We start from the raw sequence: 19,894 nt of genomic DNA, 5'->3' as shown, positions 1-19,894 counted from the left end.
GGTGGTGGCACATGACTTTAATCCCAGCACTTGGGAGGCAGAGGCAGGTGGATCTCTGTGAGTTCAAGGCTAGCCTGGTCTACAAGAGCTAGTTCCAGGACAGGCTCCAAAGTGACAGAGAAACCCTGTCTCAGGGAAAAAAAAAAAAAACCAGGATGATAACTATGACTATCTAATCTTCAACCCCATCAAAGACCCAAGAAGGGAGATAATATTACTTGAGTAGGCAGGAAGTGCAATCAAGCAGCTTCCAAAATGTGCAGTAGATGATGGAGACAACTGGAGCGAGGGCAAGCTTTACAGCTGCATTTATAGTATAAGAGACCTACCTTTGTGTGTGCACACACACAAACTAGAAACAGGACAGACTGATCAAATTACTGCAATCAAATAAACACTGTCTATCAGAAAGCCACAGTTAATATTATACTTAAAGCTAAAATAGTAAATGTTTCTCCCTAAGATCAGAAATAAGACAAGAATATCTGCTCTTGTTACTTCTAGGAAGTGTTGCTATTAGAGGAATTTAGAACAATTAAGAAAACTAAGTAAAAAGTATTAATGTTGTAAAGGAAATAAACAGCTATGGGTGGCATACTCTAGAAATCATGTCTAAAGAACCCATTTAAATTCTAGGACTAATGAATTCAACAAGGTTGTGTATGCAACAAAACTACAACAATCAGACTGGGAACGCAGCTCAGATAGTAAGTACAGTCCTTGCCCTGCATGCATGAAGCCCTGGGTTTGATCTCCAGCACCACACAAACTAAGCATGGTGGTGCATGCCTATAATCCCATCACTTGGAGAGAAGAGGCAAGAGAATCAGAAGCTTGAGATCATCCTTGGCTACCTAGTGAGTTCAAGGATACCCCAGACTCTATCTCAACAACAAACAAACAACTCTGTTACATTTCTGTATTGGCTAAGGATGGAGTTCAGCAGTACCAGACTTGTGCAACACAGAACCATGGGGGTGGGGGGGAGGGACAACGACAAGAATGGCATTTATAAATCAGGCATAGGCTTGTTGTAATCCTAGTACTCAGGACCTGAGGCAGGGGCACTCAAAAGTTTAAGGCCAGCCTATATTAATAAGTTACAGGCCATCCTGAACTACATATTGAAATTACATCTCATATGAGAAGTCACTAATACCCCACCAAAAGGTATATAAAGTGCCTACAAAATACCTACTTACAGAGTTAACAAAACAGATACTTTCAACTGAAATTACAAAACATGACTGAAAGGAATTAAGAATGATCAACACAGGTATCTGGTATTTACAGATCAGAAACTTTAGTGCGGTTAAGGTGAATACTTTACCAACTCATCTACAGATTCAATGCAACAAATACATAAAGGCCTGCAGCTTGGGGGATACAGCACATGTTTATGGCAAGGCTCTGGATTCAACCCCCAGCATGCCTGCCACTACTACCATTCCTTAGAGGCTTACACAGAAGACCTGAAGCCATCAATCTCCTGAGGAAGAAAGAAGGAAAGATTCATAACACATCAATTGTTTCTTGGACATGACCCCAAAAACACATACGCAAAAAACCAAAAAATAGACAAGTGAAACTATATGAAACCAAAAGGATTCTACTGAGCAAAGAAAACAATCACGTGGGGCTGGAGAGATGGCTCAGTGGGTAAGAGCATTGCCTGCTCTTCCAAAGGTCCTGAGTTCAATTCCCGGCAACCACATAGTGGCTCACACCTATCTGTAATGAGATCTGGTGCCCTCTTCTGGCCTGCAGGCATACACACAGACAGAATATTGTATACATAAAACAAATAAATATTAAAAAAAAGAAAGAAAGAAAGAAAGAAAGAAAGAAAGAAAGAAAGAAAGAAAGAAAGAAAGAAAGAAAGAAAACAATCACGTGAAAAGGCACCCTGTGAAATGCAGAAGATATGCAAACCGCATCTGATGAGGGGAACATGTAACCTACAGAAGAAAGTCCCACAACACTCCCACAAGTCATTACCTGGTTTACAAGCAAACAATCAAAAGCACACATTAAAACACCAGGCGGTGTTTAATCCCAAAACTAGGGAGGCAGAAGCAGGCAGATCTCTGTGAGTTCTAGGCCAGCCTGGTCTACAGAGTGAGTTCCAGGACAACCATGGCTACCCAAAACTCTTTATCTTGGGTGGAGGTTGGTGGGGTGGCACCATAAAGGGAGCTGGTGAGATGGCTCAGCAGTTAGGAGTGCTTGCTGAGTGATGTGGGAGTGATTTCTTATTAATAAAGAAACTGCCTAGGCCCATTTCATAGGCCAACCCTTAGGTAGGCGGAGAAAACAGAACAGGATGCTGGGAGAAAGAAGCTGAGTCAGTGAGTCGCCATGATTATCCCACTGCAGACAGATGCAGGTTAAGATCATTCCTGGTAAGCCAGCTTGTGGGCTACACAGATTAATAGAAATGGGTTAGATCAATATGTAAGAGCTAGCCAATAAGAGGCTGGAACTAATGGGTCAAGCAGTGTTTAAAAGAATACAGTTTCCGTGTAATTATTTCGGGGCATAAGCTAAGCTAGCCATGTGGGCGGCTGGGTGCCTGGGACGCAGCCCCGCCGCTCTTATTTCAACAGCTGAGACCCCCAGCACCCACACTGGGCAGCTCAAAACTGTCTGTAACTCCAGTTCCAGGGAATCCAACTGTCTCTTCTAGCCCTCACACATGCATAGCCACACACATACAAAGAATATAAGAATAAAATCCTTTTTAAAAACCATGAAAAGACACTTGACAACCATAATCATAGGAAAAGTTAACTTAAAAAAAAATCACACCCAACTATTATCTCACACCTATTAGGATGGCCATGATCAAAAATAAAAATAAATGTTGAGAGGAAAAAAAATTGAAAACCTTGTGCACTACCAATGGGAATACAAAATGGTAACAGCTACTATGGAAAGTTTATAGAGGTTCCTCAAAACAAAATCACACTACAGTAATCCTACTTAAGGATATTTATCCAAAGAACAAAAATCAGCTCCCAAGGAGTTATTTAAGCATTCTTCACAATAACTAAAATGTGGAAACAAGCCAAGTGAATACTAAGAGATAATAAGGAAAACATGTATGATATGGGCCAGTTCTCAGCCTGGGACAGCAGTAAAGGCAACAGCCATCAAGCCTGACAACTTGAGTTCCATTCCTGGAGTCCACGTAGTAGAAGGGCCATTCCTACAAGTAGTCTCTGACCTCCATGTATGAGCACAGCACACGTGTACACACACACAAAATAGAAAGTGTTGTATAAACATACAATGAAACATTCAGTGCTTAAAAAGGGGATTCAACATGGACAAGTCTTGAGAACAAAATGATACAAAATAAAGTCAGCCACAGAAGGTCAGATAGCATATGACTCCACCATGAGGAATCTCAAGCAACCACAGAAGTGAGGCAGAGTGCATGCAAGTTGCCAGAGACTGAGGACGTAAAAGTTAAGAGTTATGTTGCATGGGTCTAGAATTTCAGTGATTAAAAAGTGAAAAGCTTCTGGGCTCTGCTTTATAACACTGCTTCTAGTTAATTTCATGCTTTTATGTATTTTTAAAACCAAAAATCTTGTGTTAAACTTCAAAGATACCATCAAGAAAGTGAAGACAACCCTTACAGGGAGAAGTATGTACAAACCATGTCACAATATTCAGAATATACAAAGATTCTGACTTTTGTCACCAAGAAGTATGGGAGGGATTTCTCCAGATTCTGCAGCAGACACTAGCTGGGTATCTGTGTTGGTTGGTTTCTGTCAACTTGACACAAACTTAAACATATCTGGGAAAAGGGAATCTTAGTTGATAAAATGCCTCGGTAAGATTGGTCTGTATGTGGGCAAGCCTATAGGGTACTGTCTTGATTAATGACTGATATGGGAGGGAGGCTTACCCCTTGGCAGCTGGTCCAAGATTGTGTAAGAAAGCAGACTGAGCAAGCTGTGAGAAGCAAATCAGTAAATAGCACTCCTCCATGATCTCTGCTTCAGTTCCTGCTTTCATATTCCTGTCCTGACTTGAGAGTTAGAAGGTGAAGCAGGCCCTTTCCTCCCAAACTGTTTTCAGCCACAGCATTACATTGACCTTTAAATTAACTCAATCTGAAGATAAGCTGTTTCACGTTAAAATGCCAATTATGACCCTCAGGTTGGTGAACTTAATGCTTATGATGACCCTGCTATAAATCAGGGTTTCCATGAACCTCACATTTCCAATTAATTTGCCTGAGCTTCTCACAGAACTCAGAAAAACACAATCATTGTCCTACTACAAAAGATATGCAAGAGATACCAATGAACATCAGAAGAACACATATGTACAAGGAACATGGGAAGAATTGCCTTGCTTCCATACCCTCTTCAAGCACAACATACTCCAGGAACCTCCTCCACAAGTTGAGCTATCCAGAATTTCCCCAAACTCAATTTTTCTGGGTTCAAAGGAGGTCTCACTAAGTATGCATAAATTACTATACCACTGTCCAATGATAATCTTGTCAACCTCTGTTCTTCCCCTCCTTGGGAAATCATACCTACTTCTTTCCTGTGACCAGTCCCCACCCTAAAGCTAATGAGAGGATTACAAGCCTAACTACACTCAATAAATACAAAAGAAACTCATTAGAGATTTCAAACATTTTAGGAGTTACATGCCAGGAAATTGATAAAGCCCAAACACACATTTCACAATACCACACCATTAAATAAAACTTCACACCCACAAAGAATGCTGTAATCAAAAAAGCTGTTGCCAGCCTGGCATGGTGGTACAACCCTTTCACCCCAGCACTAGGGAAGTTGGAGTCAAAATATCCTAAATTAGGAGCAAGGGCTACTCTGGAGGAGAGGGCACTCAGGTGATATTGGCAAGATGTGGGAAAACTGAAGAGGCATACAGGCTAATGGAAATGTAAAATAGCAAAGCTTCTTTGGGAAAGGTTGCAGGTTCTTAACTGATTAAATATTTAGATGGTACACTACTCAACAATTCTACTGCATGGCATACACACAAAAGAACTGAAAGCAAATGCTTACACCAAAATCAGGGACTAGAGATGTAGCACAGTTGTGGAGAACCTGTCTAGCCTCCATTTAATATTTAAAAAAAAAAAAAAAGTCTTTTCAGCAGAGTATAGTGATGCATGCCTTTAATCCCAAAGGAAGCAGGTGGATCTCTGAGATCAAGTCCAGCCTGAACTACATAGTCAAACCAATCAGGACTACATAGTGCGACCCTGTCTCAACAAACAAAAGGGGTAAAGAGCCTGGGGAACCTCCTGTGGCCAAAGTGCTTACAGAGTTCAGATCCCCATAACCCAATACAAATAAGTAAAAGAGTGGGAAATAGGCATAGCAGCTCACCTGTAATTTCGGTCTCAAAAACTGAAGACTGGAGACCGGGTCCTACATCAAGCTAGTTATAAGCTCTTGGTTTGACTAAGAGAATCTGCCTTAAATATTAAGGTAGAAGAGTGATCAGGAAGATTTCAGATATCAAGATACATATATGGCCACCAATATGCAATTATGCACATAAACATAGCATACACAAAGAGAAAAATTACTCTGAAAAATATGGACACATATATTCAAAACAGAATTATTCGTAATAACTAAAAAGTCTAAATGACCGAAGTGCTGATTAGTTAATAGACAAAATGTAGTATGTTCACACAGGCTACTAATCCATTAAAAAGTAATTAACTACTGATAGCTCCTACTGATGTAAGAGTGTACTGAACAGGACCTAGAAAACCATCCATTTTCTGATTCCATTAAAATGTTCAAAACAGCTGGGCTGTGGTGGCATAAGCCTTCAATCCCAGCACTCTGGAGACAGAGGCAGGCAGGTCTCTGAGTTCAAGGCCAGCCTGGTCTACACAACGAGTTCCAAGACAACCAGGATTATACAGAGAAACTGTCTTAAAAAAATAACAATAATAATAATAATAATAATAATAATAATAATTAATAAAATGTTCAAAACTGACAATTCCTAGAAGCAGAAAGACTAGTAACTGCCAGAGGCTCAGAGGAAGAAGAAATAAGGGCAGTTTCTTTTTAAGGTAGTGAAATATTCTAAATATTTTATATGCTAAATATTCTAAAATTGATTACAGTGATGACACATAGCCTTGGGAATAATAAAAACCGTATCGCTCTTTTAAATAGATGAATTACATGGTATATTAGAACTACCTCAAATTTGTTTAATGAAAACTCAATGGTGCTTACACTGAAAGGTCTAAATAAACAGAAATTGCTGGTCACTGAAAGTCTACATAATAAAGTAATTCATTCTAAACTCAACTCTAGGCTTATTAAATTTCTATAAAGCTCCTGGTCAGTGACTGAAAAGTCTACATTACAAAGCAATGTATTACAAGCTGAACTATAGGCTTACTGAATTCCTGTCAAGCTTGTGGCAAGATATTTTTCACAGCTATTATTGAGATTCTAATATTTATATGAAAGCCGGGCGGTGGTGGCATGCGCCTTTAATCCCAGCACTTGGGAGGCAGGGGCAGGCAGCATCTCTGTGAGTTCAAGACCAGCCTGATCTACAGAGCGTGTTTCAGGACACTCCAAAGCTACAGAGAAACCCTGTTTTTCGAAGAACCAAAAAATAAACGGATGGATAGGTAAGTGGACGGACAGATGAAATTTATATGAAAAGTCAAAGGCCTCAAAAAAGCTGCAATAACCCTGACCAGTGATAAAGTGGAAGGAAGCACTCTGCCTTCTAAGACCACACAGCTATGGCCCAGGCAAGTCAGGTCCTGAAAGTCGTGGAAGACACAGAGATCAGCTAACAAATCAAGAGTGCACAAAAGTAGGAAATAAAACACGTTCAACTGATACTGAGAAAGGCGAAACCACTTCAACTGAGAAAGAAATGTCTTTTTTAACTAATAGGGCTGGAACTGGGCACCTAGAGGGCAAACAAAAGTGTCCTCTAAACCATACAACCACATCTCAAATTCAAAAGCAAGCGTGAATTTAAATATGAATCACAGAACTGCAGAATTCATAGAAGATGACAAAGAGGCAAAGGGGCTCTTGAACTTGGTACCATGAATTAAAATAAATCAGACCTTATCAAAACTGGAGACTGTGTTAAGATGAAGTCTCTAAGATTATTTTAAAAAGCGGTCTATGCTGCTCATAGACTCAAAGAAAATATTTTCAAAACACATCTAACAAAAGTCTTAAATGGGCAGGTGGTGGCATAGCCTTTAATCCTAGCACTGGAGAGGCAAAGGCAAGAGGATCTCTGAGTTCAAGGTCAGCCTGCTCTACAGGGAGGGTGTATCCCCAAGACAGTCTGGGATACACAGAGAAGCCCTGCAATGGTGGGAAGGAAGGAGAGAGGGGGGAAGGGCGATATTTCAAAACTCAATAGTAAATAAGCAAATTATTCTGACTGGACAAGATATTTCACCAAAAAAATTTTTTTAAAGTGTGAGCAGAATAAAAACATGGAAAGATGTCCAAAACTATCAGCCATCACAGGAAGTACACACAGCACACAACTCGGCAATCTCACCCTTGGACATTTACTTCAGAAAAAAGGAAAGCTTTTATTTACACAAAATCCTCATATTTCCTATATAAATGTTCACTAAGCCTAGGTTTAAATGAAGAACTCGGACCATCCCTCAGGACTAGAGAGAAGGCTCAGCAGATAAGAACACTGGCTCTGTAAATTCAGGTCTCCAGAATGCACAGAAAAACCACACATCCTGTAATCCCAGCCCTGTGAGGGGTGGGGAAAGGATTGCTGGTCTGACATCCTAGCTCCGGGTTCAGCAGGAGACCCTGTCTCACCGAAACAGGACAAAGAATAACAAGAGTGTTAGTCCTCCCTCTGGCCTCTGCACGTACATGCACACACATACACACCACACAACGAGCTCAACAGGTAAAAGGTTAAACAAATTATCTTACCACTACATAGCATTCTGGAAATGGCAAAACCACAGAGCTAGGGAACAGGCTGCCAGGAATCAGGGACTATCACAGGGTGTGGCGAGAGGGGAGGACTCTGTTTTTTATCTCCACTGCAGTGGCTATATAAATTTCTACATGAGAAAAAAATGGCACAAAATTATACATACATATATAATTAGTGTAGGTCTAAGAATTATAAAAACTACAAATTTAGTAGTCTTATTAACCATAAAGTACCATGTCAATTTTCTGGGTTTGGCGACTTATAAGATGTCTAGATGAAGAAAGCATAGCGTTCTCCCCCATCCACCCTGACATGGACCATGTGGCAACCATGGCTGCTTCACCAAGTTCCAGCATTGTAACACTGTAGACCACCCTTCTCCAGCACCTCTGTACTTCTAATGCTTCTCACCATTAATGCCCTTCCCTTTGGGAAGTTTTGTATGGGCTTTGGTAAAGGATGAAAATGTGTAGAATGGTAGCCTCTCTAACAGAATAATTCTTTGGAAAAAAAATCCCACCACCACGGAACCAGAAATTCCACTGTGTCCCCCTAATTACACCAAGAACCGTAAAGTTAGAGATTTACTAGACACACCTGATCCCAAGGAAAAAATGCCGACAGTTCAGACCCAGAGCCTGAGGCCATGAAGGACAAGAGTTTAGTTAATAAATACAGAGAAACCAGAATGATACGGTATAATGGGCAAAGAGAAAGACATCAGGACCTTCCCTTTGGGAGCATTATAAGGAGAACAGGCCCACGAAGTAAGACTAAGAAACAGTACTTAGTGTCTGCACCCGAGAAGTCCTTTCCTCAAGGTCAGACATTCGAATAGGGCCTCCAGCCCTTCAGGGGCTTGAAGAAAGTTCAAGCTAGATAAAGCAGCCTACTGATCTCTAAGAAGAGGAACTTGTGGCCCTAGACCAGTGCGTAATTGTCAAGGTCAAGACAAGCTTCCTCAACCCCTGGTCTCAAGTCACACTCCAGCTCAGACACCCCTTGTCTCCATTTAATTCTATGTGCAACTAACTATACAGTATAAAAAGTGCAGCCATCCCAATTCACCCTCAAATCATGTGTGTTGTGTGCCCACACCACCACTCCCCGCCAACTCCACACATCCTCTTTGGGACCTGAAGCCCCCCACAAAAGCAGCAAGTCTCCAAACATTTTTCTTTTTCTTTCTTCCCTTTTTTTTTTTTTTTGAGACAGTATCCCTGGATGACCTGAAAATTGCTGTTTAGACCAGGCTGGTCTCGAACTCACAGAAATTTGCCTGCCTCTGCCTCCTGAGAGCTGGAATTAAAGGTATGCACCAATTACACCCAGTTGCACAGCCTTCTATATTAATTTTGCCACTTCCTATAATTTCCCAAAATAAAATTATCTTAAAAATAACAGGAGCTGTAGGACTAGCATGCTTGGCAAATAAAAGAAAATTTTCACTTGCTTTTTTTAAGGGCCTGAGAGTTTGATCCTTGAGACCCACGAGGTAGAAAGAGATCAGACTCCCACAAACTGTCCTTTGACCTCAACAGGTAAATAAACCAGGGCACATGGGTGTGCACTCAAGCACACACACAATAAACAAGTGAATAAACAAAATAATAAAAGGGGAGCTAGGGGAACGATGGACCAGAGTTTGCAGCACAATCATTAGAACTGGAGTTCAGATCCCAACACCTGTGAAACAGGCCTCAAATACCTATTAACTCCACTACAAGGATGTGGCCTGCTCTTCCAGCCTCTGCTCCTGTGCATATGCATCCCTGTACTCATGTGCGCGTCCACGCACAAGACTACGACTACATGCACAAGTAAGCAGCGTCTTTTAGAGATGAGAGGGTAGAGCACAGTAAAGGTGGAAGTCTAAATGAAACAAGAACAGCCAACAGCCTAGGCTTTGCTTTCCTCTATTTACATTAATAAAAATTTAAGAAAGCCATTCCACCTATAAATCAAAGTATTAACTCAACAGTTTCTCTTTTTTCTTTTTCTAACATGAATTTCAATTCTGTAAAATATATGTGTTTTTATACGATGATTTTTGAACTGGCTCAGTAGGTAAAGGCACTCACTGTCAAGTTGACAACCTGAGCTCAATTCCTAGAAACCAGGCAAGAACTGATTTACACAAAGCTGTCCTCTGCCCTCACACACACCATGGTACCTCACACATACAACAGATCATGTACACTTAGACAATGATAATTTAATTTAAAAAATAAAGTAATGTCGGGCAGTGGTGGCACACGCCTTTAATCCCAGCACTCAGGTGGATCTCTGTGAGTTCAAGGCCATTCTGGTCAGGACAGCCAGGGCTACACAGAGAAAAACTAAAAACATAAAATTAATTAATACAAAACAATTTTTAGCAGGTTAAGTTCAATTAATGTCTTGTATTTTGTCCTTTTTTTCCTTTGTGTGTTGGAATTGTTTATAAGAGAACCCTAATGATACTTCTTCCTCTAACAGTACACTGATTACAAAATGTGAAAATAGTTCACCTAAATATTCAACTTACGTTCTACCCAACTACATTCTTGAAGACTCCAAAAAAATTTTTCTAAAATTAACTGAAAGAGACCCTGCAAGGCAAGATTTAGAATCAACACACCAGTCATTATTACAGTGATCCTCATAAAAAAGAACAAAAATGGATATGCTCAGAGATGTTTTAATAACTAGCTGTGTATTAGGAGTTTTGTCTACTAAATTCAGCATGTTAGCATGTATCTGTAACCCCAGCTGCTCAGAAGAGGGGGGGACAGACAGGACTGTCTGGGCCTAGAAGCTGGAGACTGCTTTATATAAGAGCCAACAAAAAGAAAAGGAGGGAGGGAGCAAGAGAGGGGAGAGAAGGGGGAGGAGAGGAGAGGGGAGGGGAGAACACAGACAGAGGGAAGGGAGGAATTTTAGCCTTAGTTAAAATTAACTTTAAGAGATCTTGTTTTAAAATTGTGTACAGTTTTTTTAAAATATTTTGAACATGTTTACAAGTTCAAAGGGGACTGGGAGATGGCTCTAAATACAGTCCTTGCCATGGCAGCATGAGGACCTGAGTTTGGACCCTGAGCACCCAGGTGCAATGGTGCACACATGAGGAAAATTTCCCCAGTGAGGAAAGGCAGATTCCTAGAGGTCACTGTCAGTCAATCTAGCCAGATTCAATGAGAGACCTTGTCTCAAAAAATAAGGGAGAGCATTCAAGGAAGGCACTACATGAAAATGCAGGCACACAAACAAAATGTTAAAAGGAATTATTGAAAATTATAATGATTATAATTTGCTGAAAAGTTCAACAAATATACATGAATATGAAAAAGTAACTAACTCAATGAATACTAAAAAAGATCACTTCTTGTCATGCAAGTGCTTAAGTTTTTTTAACTTGATTACTTTAATTATATCAAGATAATACTCTTTCCCTTAGTCATGGTTAAAAGTAATTTCAATCAAATGTCAATTAAAACTAAACCATACATAAAATAACAAAAGGCAAGCTCTGCTCTCTCTATGGGACCCTGCACAAGTGCCAATATTTCATCATCTACAAACCAAAGAAGTGACACTTATTACACTTTCAATTCCAAAATCTTGTGTTCTATACTCTACCCATGATCCTGAGGACTGCTTTGGGGAAGGATCAGCCATGCATATGGTACTGACAAGTAGTTCATTACACTCTAAGTACCTTCCACAGACATACATTAGGATGGATGATTATTCTTCATAATTTCTCAACCATTTACTTCTTATAGAGGCTATCATGTGCATTGTAGCATATTTAACATCTATCAATCAAAACGAGAAGACTTTCCCAGCAAGACAACAAAAACAACAACAACAAAAAAAAACTACAGACATTGTCAAAATCATGTCTGGTTTGAGAACTAATATACAAAATGTAAATGTTCCTAGGCCTTTGAAAAGGGAAAAGATGGTGACTCTTGCCGGGCGATGGTGGCGCACGCCTTTAATCCCAGCACTCGGGAGGCAGAGGCAGGTGGATCTCTGTGAGTTCGAGACCAGCTTGGTCTACAGAGCTAGTTCCAGAACAGGCTCCAAAGCCACAGAGAAACCCTGTCTCGGAAAAAAAAAAAAAAAAAGATGGTGACTCTTTCTTTTGTGACATAGTTGAAAAGACATAAGAAAGGCTAGGAACATCTTCTAGAAAAATTCAAATACCTAATTGTAACTACTAGTTTTGTATGAAGCTCAATTAAAAACATAACCCACAAATGGTGGCATACACCTTTAGTTCCAGCACTGGAAAGGCAAAGGCAGGCAGATCTCTGAACTGGAGGCCAGTCTGATCTACACAGGAAGTCCTAGGACAGCCAGGGCTTCACAGAGCAAATACTCCTGTATGGCTAATGTGGAAATGAGAATGACAGCATATCAAGCTGTGGGAGAGACTGGAGAGATGCTTCTACAGTCAAAAGCAGTTACTGCTCTACCATAGGACCCAGGTTCAATTCACAGCATCCACATGACAGCTCACAACTGGTGTAACTCCAGTTCCAGAGGATCTGAAACCCCTGTCTGCCCTCTGGGGACACTGCACACATGTGGTGCACAGATATGCATTCAGGCAAAACATCCAAACACATTAAAATTTAATTTTTTAAATTAAAAGTCATTTATCCTTAAAAGCTGTGGGAGATATTCATAAATATTTCTATCTGTGCCTTGTTAAGCATCCTCAATTAAAAAAAAAAAAAGTCCAAAGGCTTTGTTTTCATTTTTATTTTGAGACAGTCTGGCTATGTAGCCCAGATTCACCTGGAAGTGGTAATCCTCCTGCTTCAAGCCTTTGAGTTCTAGCATCACAGGCCTGTGCCACGCCAGAGTAGGTTTAAACGGAAACGACTGTTAACACAATTCCTCTTCTCCCTGGCATTCTGAAAAGGCTAAGCATTTAGGTTACTTGTAACCACTGAGAATGTGCACATGAAAAACACTTCCACGCAGTTAAATGCCACACGCATCTATATTGATCCATTTAATCAAATACAAATGCAGCATAAATCCCATAAAAGGAATTACACTAAGGAATATTCTCAAGGCCTTTAAGTTTTTAAAGAAAGGTCAAAGAAACCCCATGCAAATAAATTACACTTAAGATTATACAATTCAACAATAAATTAAACATTGCCACATTCATTTTCTCAGTTTTTTAATGCTACTATAAAACCAACTTGGCCACATTTTCCCTTCAAACAGATAAAGCCAGTTTCATTAGTCTATTCTTGGATAGGTCACCAGACTGGGAATAAGAGACCCAGAGTCTATTCCCAGCTGCAAAGCACACTGGGAATCTCAACAAAGTACTCCCTTAGGTTGAGGCTCTACACTCATACCATGCTGATAATACTACGCAGAAATGGCAGGGAAAAACCCAGGGTTGCCTTGGACACCCAAAAGACAATTGCAAACATATTTTTAGATGTATTAGCTCTAAAATTCTGTTTAGCTTATTTACGGTAACAATCAACACATTTGAAATTTCAAAAACGTGTACTTTTCAGCCTGGTCTACAAGAGCTAGTTCCAGGACAGGCTCCAAAGCCACAGAAAAACCCTGTCTCGAAAAACCAAAAAAAAAAAAAAAAAAAAAAAGTGTACTTTTATCATTGCTCTCCACAAAATTAGTTAAGTCTTTTTCAAAGTTCTATATGAGAAACTGAACAAGTCATAATTATTATATAAAATAAAGACAAACACAAGTCGGGGGGAAGGCTTTCAATTTGCATTTCCTAACTTTAGTCTATTATACAAGCAGCCGTTCTCTGTCACTGTAAAAAGTACTTCGCAGTCTGGAGAGCAAAAGTTTGCCCCACAGCCTAATCCTCGGAAAGGTCTTAGGAGCGTTCTCACCACTAACCATGCAGGTTTAACTAGCATAGCCAACATAAGGACTGTGGCACACATATTCGGCCCGACTCCAAGTTTTAAACAAAGTTGTCTTGAAGACCAAGTTCCAGCCTGACCTCACAAACCATATAGCTGTAAGCACAGAGCAGCCAACAGGAGAAGCAGCAGCCCCTGGCCCCGGCAGCCCCACTGCAACACAGACGACACGGCACACAGGCAGATCGGCCCCGCCGCCCGCCGAGCCGATCCGGAAGCAGCACGGAGAGGCCTCGGGCGCACGCGCTCCGCACAAAGGCTCCTCCTCCCAGATCCCTTGGCTTCCTTCACCGCCGCCAAGGGGCCTGGGCCGCTAGCGCGGGGATCCCACCGCCCGGGGGCTAGCCTCGGCTCCATTCTGCCAGGCTTCCCAGATCTGTATAGAGCTCCAAAATCCTAGAGGACTTGAGGACTCCCTATTCCCGGGTGTCTAAAATGAAAAGTGAGGCTCCTGGAGTCTTGGAACCTGCAACCCTACAAACTGCAGTCCGCTGTCAAAAGTTACCAGACACATGGTAGAACACAGACAGCCTTCAATAGGAAACCCTTCAATAACTTTAGTCCTTCCTCTTACCCGTTCTTCTCTATCCCTTAATTTACTCACTTTAGTCTTCCCTCACTCTAGTTTTACATAAGAGCTGTATTTTTCCTTAAAGAATTTTTCTCTAACCCATCTTTCCACTTATTCTTGAGTTTACCTAACAAGTTCCCTAAATCTCTTCCAGGACACTTCCACTTTGCTACTCAAAATCTCACTTAATTTTAACTTTTATAATTTGTACCAGCTCCTACCAAATAACTCCTAAAATAGGCTCCTGCTCAGACACTCATTTTTCTGGTCTGGTCCCTCATTCTCTCAAAGCTAATCATTCCAAGCCTACCACATTTGTATTCTGTGAAACTATTCCAGAAAGGTCACTTTAAAAAATCCTTTTCCAGTACATTTGGCAATACTAGGGATAGAATCGAACCTACGGCAGGAATTCTAGACAAGCACTCCACCACTGAGCTATGTCTCCAACCACTATATTTCCAACCCAGCCTTCAACCTAACATCAATCTTTAAAATCTTGAAAAATATTCTCTAAAAAGTCATTTGAGCCACTCATCCCCCAGAGCCACATAAAGGTGGAGAGAGGTGGCTTCACAAGGCTACAAAGGCTACACTCTGACCTCCAGATGCAACACACACATACACTAATAAGTCCTTCTTTAAAATCATCAAATCCTTGACAGTACAAAGGAAAGGGTGACAGAGTCGTATGTGGCAGAAATGAGTGTGACTACAGAACTGGACGGGCTAAGTTTGGGAGCAGAGATGCAAGCAAAGCAAAAGCAGAGCCTGGGTCTTAAAAGTCATCAATGACGGCGAGTATATGGAAGAAAATAAAGGGGCTCTTTTTAGGTGGCAAAGTTTCCATTTAAACTATATTTTGTCTTTGAGATTACCAAGTCAATGTCTTTAGCTCTTCAATAGATAAGTAAGACTAGAATATACATGTACAAAATTGTAAAAAAAAAAAAAAACTAGAAATAACCCAAGAAAACATATTTAGAATTGTGTGGGGGAGACATCTATACATTGGTAACTAATGGGAGGAAAAGCTAACTCCTAAAACAAAGACAGCATATGAAGTAAGTGAGGTATGAATGCATAGTCTCAGCTGCTGGGTAGAGAAGGGTTCTAACAGAAGTGTAGCAGTTTGGGGCCAGCCTAAGGAAACATAAGACTGGCTCTTATGCAGAAAACAAAGAAAAAAGACTGAAAATGAGAGAAAAGTCATAACTCACTAAGGGAACCTTTTAGATTCTTCAACGAGATGCCCCTTCTGTCTATCCTGCTTCTCCCCATTTGTCCTGAATCTCGCTATAGACAGCAGTGTTCTCCCAGACAGCATGTCTTCTCCACATTTGCTCTCCTGCAAGCTACTCTTCTTTCCCCTCCTTACTTAAGCATCTGACATCCTCATTCATTTCCAGTCAGTTACCGCACTGGAGATACTCTGGCAGAGATGTGGCTCAGTTGCTAGGGTGAATCCCTAGCATGCACCTAACTCTGGTTTGACCCAAGCAGCACTTAAAACCAGATACGGGAGGATTCGGGAGGCCGAGGCAGGCGGATCTCTGTGAGTTGGAGGCCAGCCCAGGACAGGCTCCAAAGCAACAGAGAAACCCTGTCTAGAAAAACCGAACCAAACAAACAAACAAACAAACAAAAACCACAACACCAGATATGGTACATATCTGTACTGTAATCCTAGCACTTGTGAGGGAGAGGCAGGAGAATCAGAAGTTCAAGATCATCCTTAAACAGACAGCAAGTTCAATCCCAGCTTGAACTACTACTGGCAATTTCTGAAAGGAAAAAAAGGGGGAAGTGAGGGTGTCCATGCCCTATAGTCAACAAATACAAGCCTTTCACCTCATCTTTGATATACTTTTACCTCATTTTATTTTTCTTTCTAATTCACATATCTCTCAGCTAAGTTTATCTGTATATTACATAGAAAAGGCTATGATTCTACAAGTGTTATTTTATACAGAAAGTCAAAGAATTGGTGACTATTAACAAATCGTCTATTTCTCTCAATCCCGTTCCTCAAAAACAATCTGATATTTTCTTTCTTTCCTTTTTTTTCTGGCCTCCTGACCAGACTTCTGTGACCACTTCCTCTTCTCTCAAACTTTCATACGTAACCAGCTTCTCTAAAGTTCATTCTCCTACTCCTCCAGTGTGAGAAACTGAGTTCGGGGCCAGCCTGGTCTACAAAGCAAATTCCATGACAGCCAGAACTGTACACAAAGAAACCCTGTCTCAGGGGAAAACAAAAAAGAATAAGCAGAAACACATTAACTCTTCCACAATTTATTCTAAATATAAGTATCCATCCCATCAACTAATCTAAATTACTTCCATACTGAAATGCTTAATCCTATTCAAACACTCCAGTCCTTCCATGGAAGTCTTAGATCCCACCTTTGGTACCTATAATCCTCTTTACAGCTTCTAAAACGCAGTCTCTTCATCCATCTGTTACTTCCTGTAGCAAATTTCAGAATAAGGTACTCATCCTTCTTCAAGCAAAAGCAATTCCTGCATCCACTGCTTCCATACTCTCCCAGTTCACTGAGTACACCTCCATGCATTCTAATGAGTGGCTTTCTTCAAAACCACAGAGAAAAACCAAAGTTCTATGCACCCAGCCCTAGCCACACTCAAGTCCTCATCTCTTTGGCAAAGACACTTACAAACCTGTCTTGGTTTGCACATGCATATGACTTTTACATGGCATTCTTACACTAGATTCATGGCCTTGGCTTGTGTTAAGACCACTCCTCTTACCCAAATTGTGGGTATTTTCTCTAGTTCTATTCTGGAACTTTCTAGTGTTCTCCCTCTTAATACTGTCTAAACCCTTTCCCTCTTCATAAGGAGGTCTTCCTCGGCTCCTCCAAAATACCCTTTCAGTCACCACCCGCTGCTACAATCTAGTGTTCCTAAGAAATCTGAATATTTATTGATTTCTCTTTTTTTTTTAATCTTACTTATAAAACAGGTGTAGTGGCACACATCTTTAATGGCACAACTCGAGAGGCAAGAGGCAGGTGGGGAATCTCTGTGAGTTCAAAGCCAGTCTGGTCTACAGAGTAAGTTCCAGGTCAGCCAGGGCTATGTAGAGAGACTGCCTTAAAAAAAAGAAAAGGAAAGGGGAAAAAAAAAAGACAAAAAAAAGTTTTTATTTATTTCTGTGTATGGGTGTTTTGTCTTCATGTATATCTATACACCACATTCATGCAGTAGTTATGGAGAAAATAGGGTGACTTATCCCCTAGGACTGGAGTAACCGATGGTTGTTAACCACCATGTGGTGCTTGAAATCGAATCTGGTTCCTGTGAAGAGCAGCCAAGACTCTCACTTCAAGCACTTAGCCATCTCTCCAACCCCATATACTGAGTTGTTCCACTATTGCTTTAATTAACCTGATCCGTCTGCTATTGTTTCAATTAACACTTAAAATTATCAGCCCACTACCAAGTATAGTAGTAGTGTCAATTGCCAACCCCACACATGTATTCTTAAGTCTCTATTGGACCTCTTGGCTCTACATCCAATACTTTTAACTCTTGCTAGAGGATAACCTATCCTCTATATTTCTATTTAGTTTGCTTTTGTTTGGTTAGACCCTAATCTCCTTTTGTAGCCCAAGGCGTCCCTGATTTTACCTACAGGTGTGATCCAGACACCTGGCCCAATGTCTTAACACACTGAAACGGTTCTAGGTAACCAAATTATCTCTGTTAACAGTATCACAGTCCTCAATCACCTTTACTCCACTACCATTACTGCCAACTTACATCCTCAATATTTCATACTTTGCACAGCCTTATAAATGACTTCCAGTTATGTCTCCACAAGGAAAAGGTCTTAAGACTTCATAAACCCTCTTCTTACTTCTCCGCTCAACACTCATCAGTTAGAATAAAACTTCAATCGGTGGCTCCCCACTATATCTTAAGTCAAGTTAAAGCTCCTACAAGTTCTCCAATTACAGGCTATTCAACTGTCCAACAACTGTAGAATGGGTAAACACTGGAATAGTAACAGAGGAGACACCTAAGAAGGAATGAAAAATAAGCTACCATTATATGCAACAGAAATGAATCTAACAGCCATAATTTTAAGCAAAAGAAAACAGACACAGAGGTATGATTGCATTTATATGAAATTCAAAGCCACACAGAACTACTCTGTTATGACAGAGATTAGAATAATGGCTGTGGTTTGGAGGATACATCTTCCTACTTGGAGGTGACGCACAGGGAATTAATGCGGGTGTAAGAAACATTAGAAACCTTCTATATATTAAGTTAGGAGGTAGCCAGATAAATGGATATGTAAATAAATAAAAATAAGTTTTAAAGCATATTACTCTGTGCCTTTAAGATTAGAGTACCTTACTGGACATACTTCAATAAATAAAATAGTTTAAACCATTTTGGTCTGGATTTCAAGCTCTCCCTGCTACTGTTTTCTAGCTTTATTTCCTTTCATTCCTCAACACAAACCTTAATTACAGCTGATTTAAACCACCAAACCTTAAACACACGCAGAACTGTCATACCACCACCCTCATCATCCTGCCTATGCAGTCCCACCTACCCTTCACGTTCTAAGCTGAACACCAATTCTTCCACAAAGCCTGATCAAGACTGCCACATAATCTGTTCATAGACGAATGCATATACTTTATCGCTAAATTCCTCAAGAAAATGGATAGTGCATTCATAAACATAGATGCATCCTTTCATTGTCTACCACAAAACCTTGTACAGTGTAAGTGCACAAGGATTCTTAAGTAAATTCTGCTAGTCTATCAAAAACACCCTGTATTCTACCCCTCCTTCTCATATCCTACTCATTGCTATTTCTATTCACAATCCATCCCAGTTTGCAAGTTTAAAACCATACAAAAATGGTTAAACCCTTACTACATGAAAAAAAAATGTTGTAATGCATCCACTATACTACCCCAAAATACAATCCAATTTCAGCTGCTGCCATGTGAATGTTTCTAGTCACCCAGTCTCTCCACCACAATAATCCCATCCCATCCCCTCATCTCTAATCCTACTCTTACCTAACTCCAGCCCTCTGGAGCTTCATCACAAGCCTCCTAACTGGTCTTCTCATCTGCCTTACTGGACTACCACATTGCCCCAGTGCTGTAGGGCACTTATGTCAGACTGAACAAATAAGCCGAGGGACATAACTTCAGTAGTAAAGCATTTGGCTAGCATGTGCAAAGCCCCAGTTTCAATCCTTAGCACTAAAGGGAAAAAAAAAGATGAAAGTCTAATGTATATAGTTCTTGACTTAAATTCTCTTCTCAAAATTCCATAGCTGAGGCCGGGCGGTGGTGGCTCACGCCTGTAATCCCAGCACTCGGGAGGCAGAGGCAGGCGGATCTCTGTGAGTTCGAGGCCAGCCTGGTCTACA

General features: G+C 40.6%; 1 protein-coding gene across 3 annotated transcripts in view; it reads right to left on the bottom strand.

Annotated features, from left to right (window-relative positions):
- The window catches only part of Znf148 (zinc finger protein 148), a 123,585-nt gene that overhangs the window by 91,717 nt on the left and 11,974 nt on the right, over positions 1-19,894 (bottom strand). The window contains exon 1 of one of the 3 annotated variants that reach the window (XM_026785706.1): positions 7,974-8,091. The exons of the other annotated variants lie outside the window; for them this stretch is intronic. The gene's annotated coding sequence lies outside the window, so the exon portion shown is untranslated. Of the gene's footprint in view, positions 1-7,973; positions 8,092-19,894 lie in introns of those variants that run through there. 3 annotated transcript variants of the gene reach the window in all.

This window comes from Microtus ochrogaster, chromosome 2 (assembly GCF_000317375.1).
Source record: "Microtus ochrogaster isolate Prairie Vole_2 chromosome 2, MicOch1.0, whole genome shotgun sequence".
In the NCBI taxonomy this organism is placed as follows: Eukaryota; Metazoa; Chordata; class Mammalia; order Rodentia; family Cricetidae; genus Microtus; species Microtus ochrogaster.
This window is presented reverse-complemented; position numbering and strand designations above follow the sequence as displayed.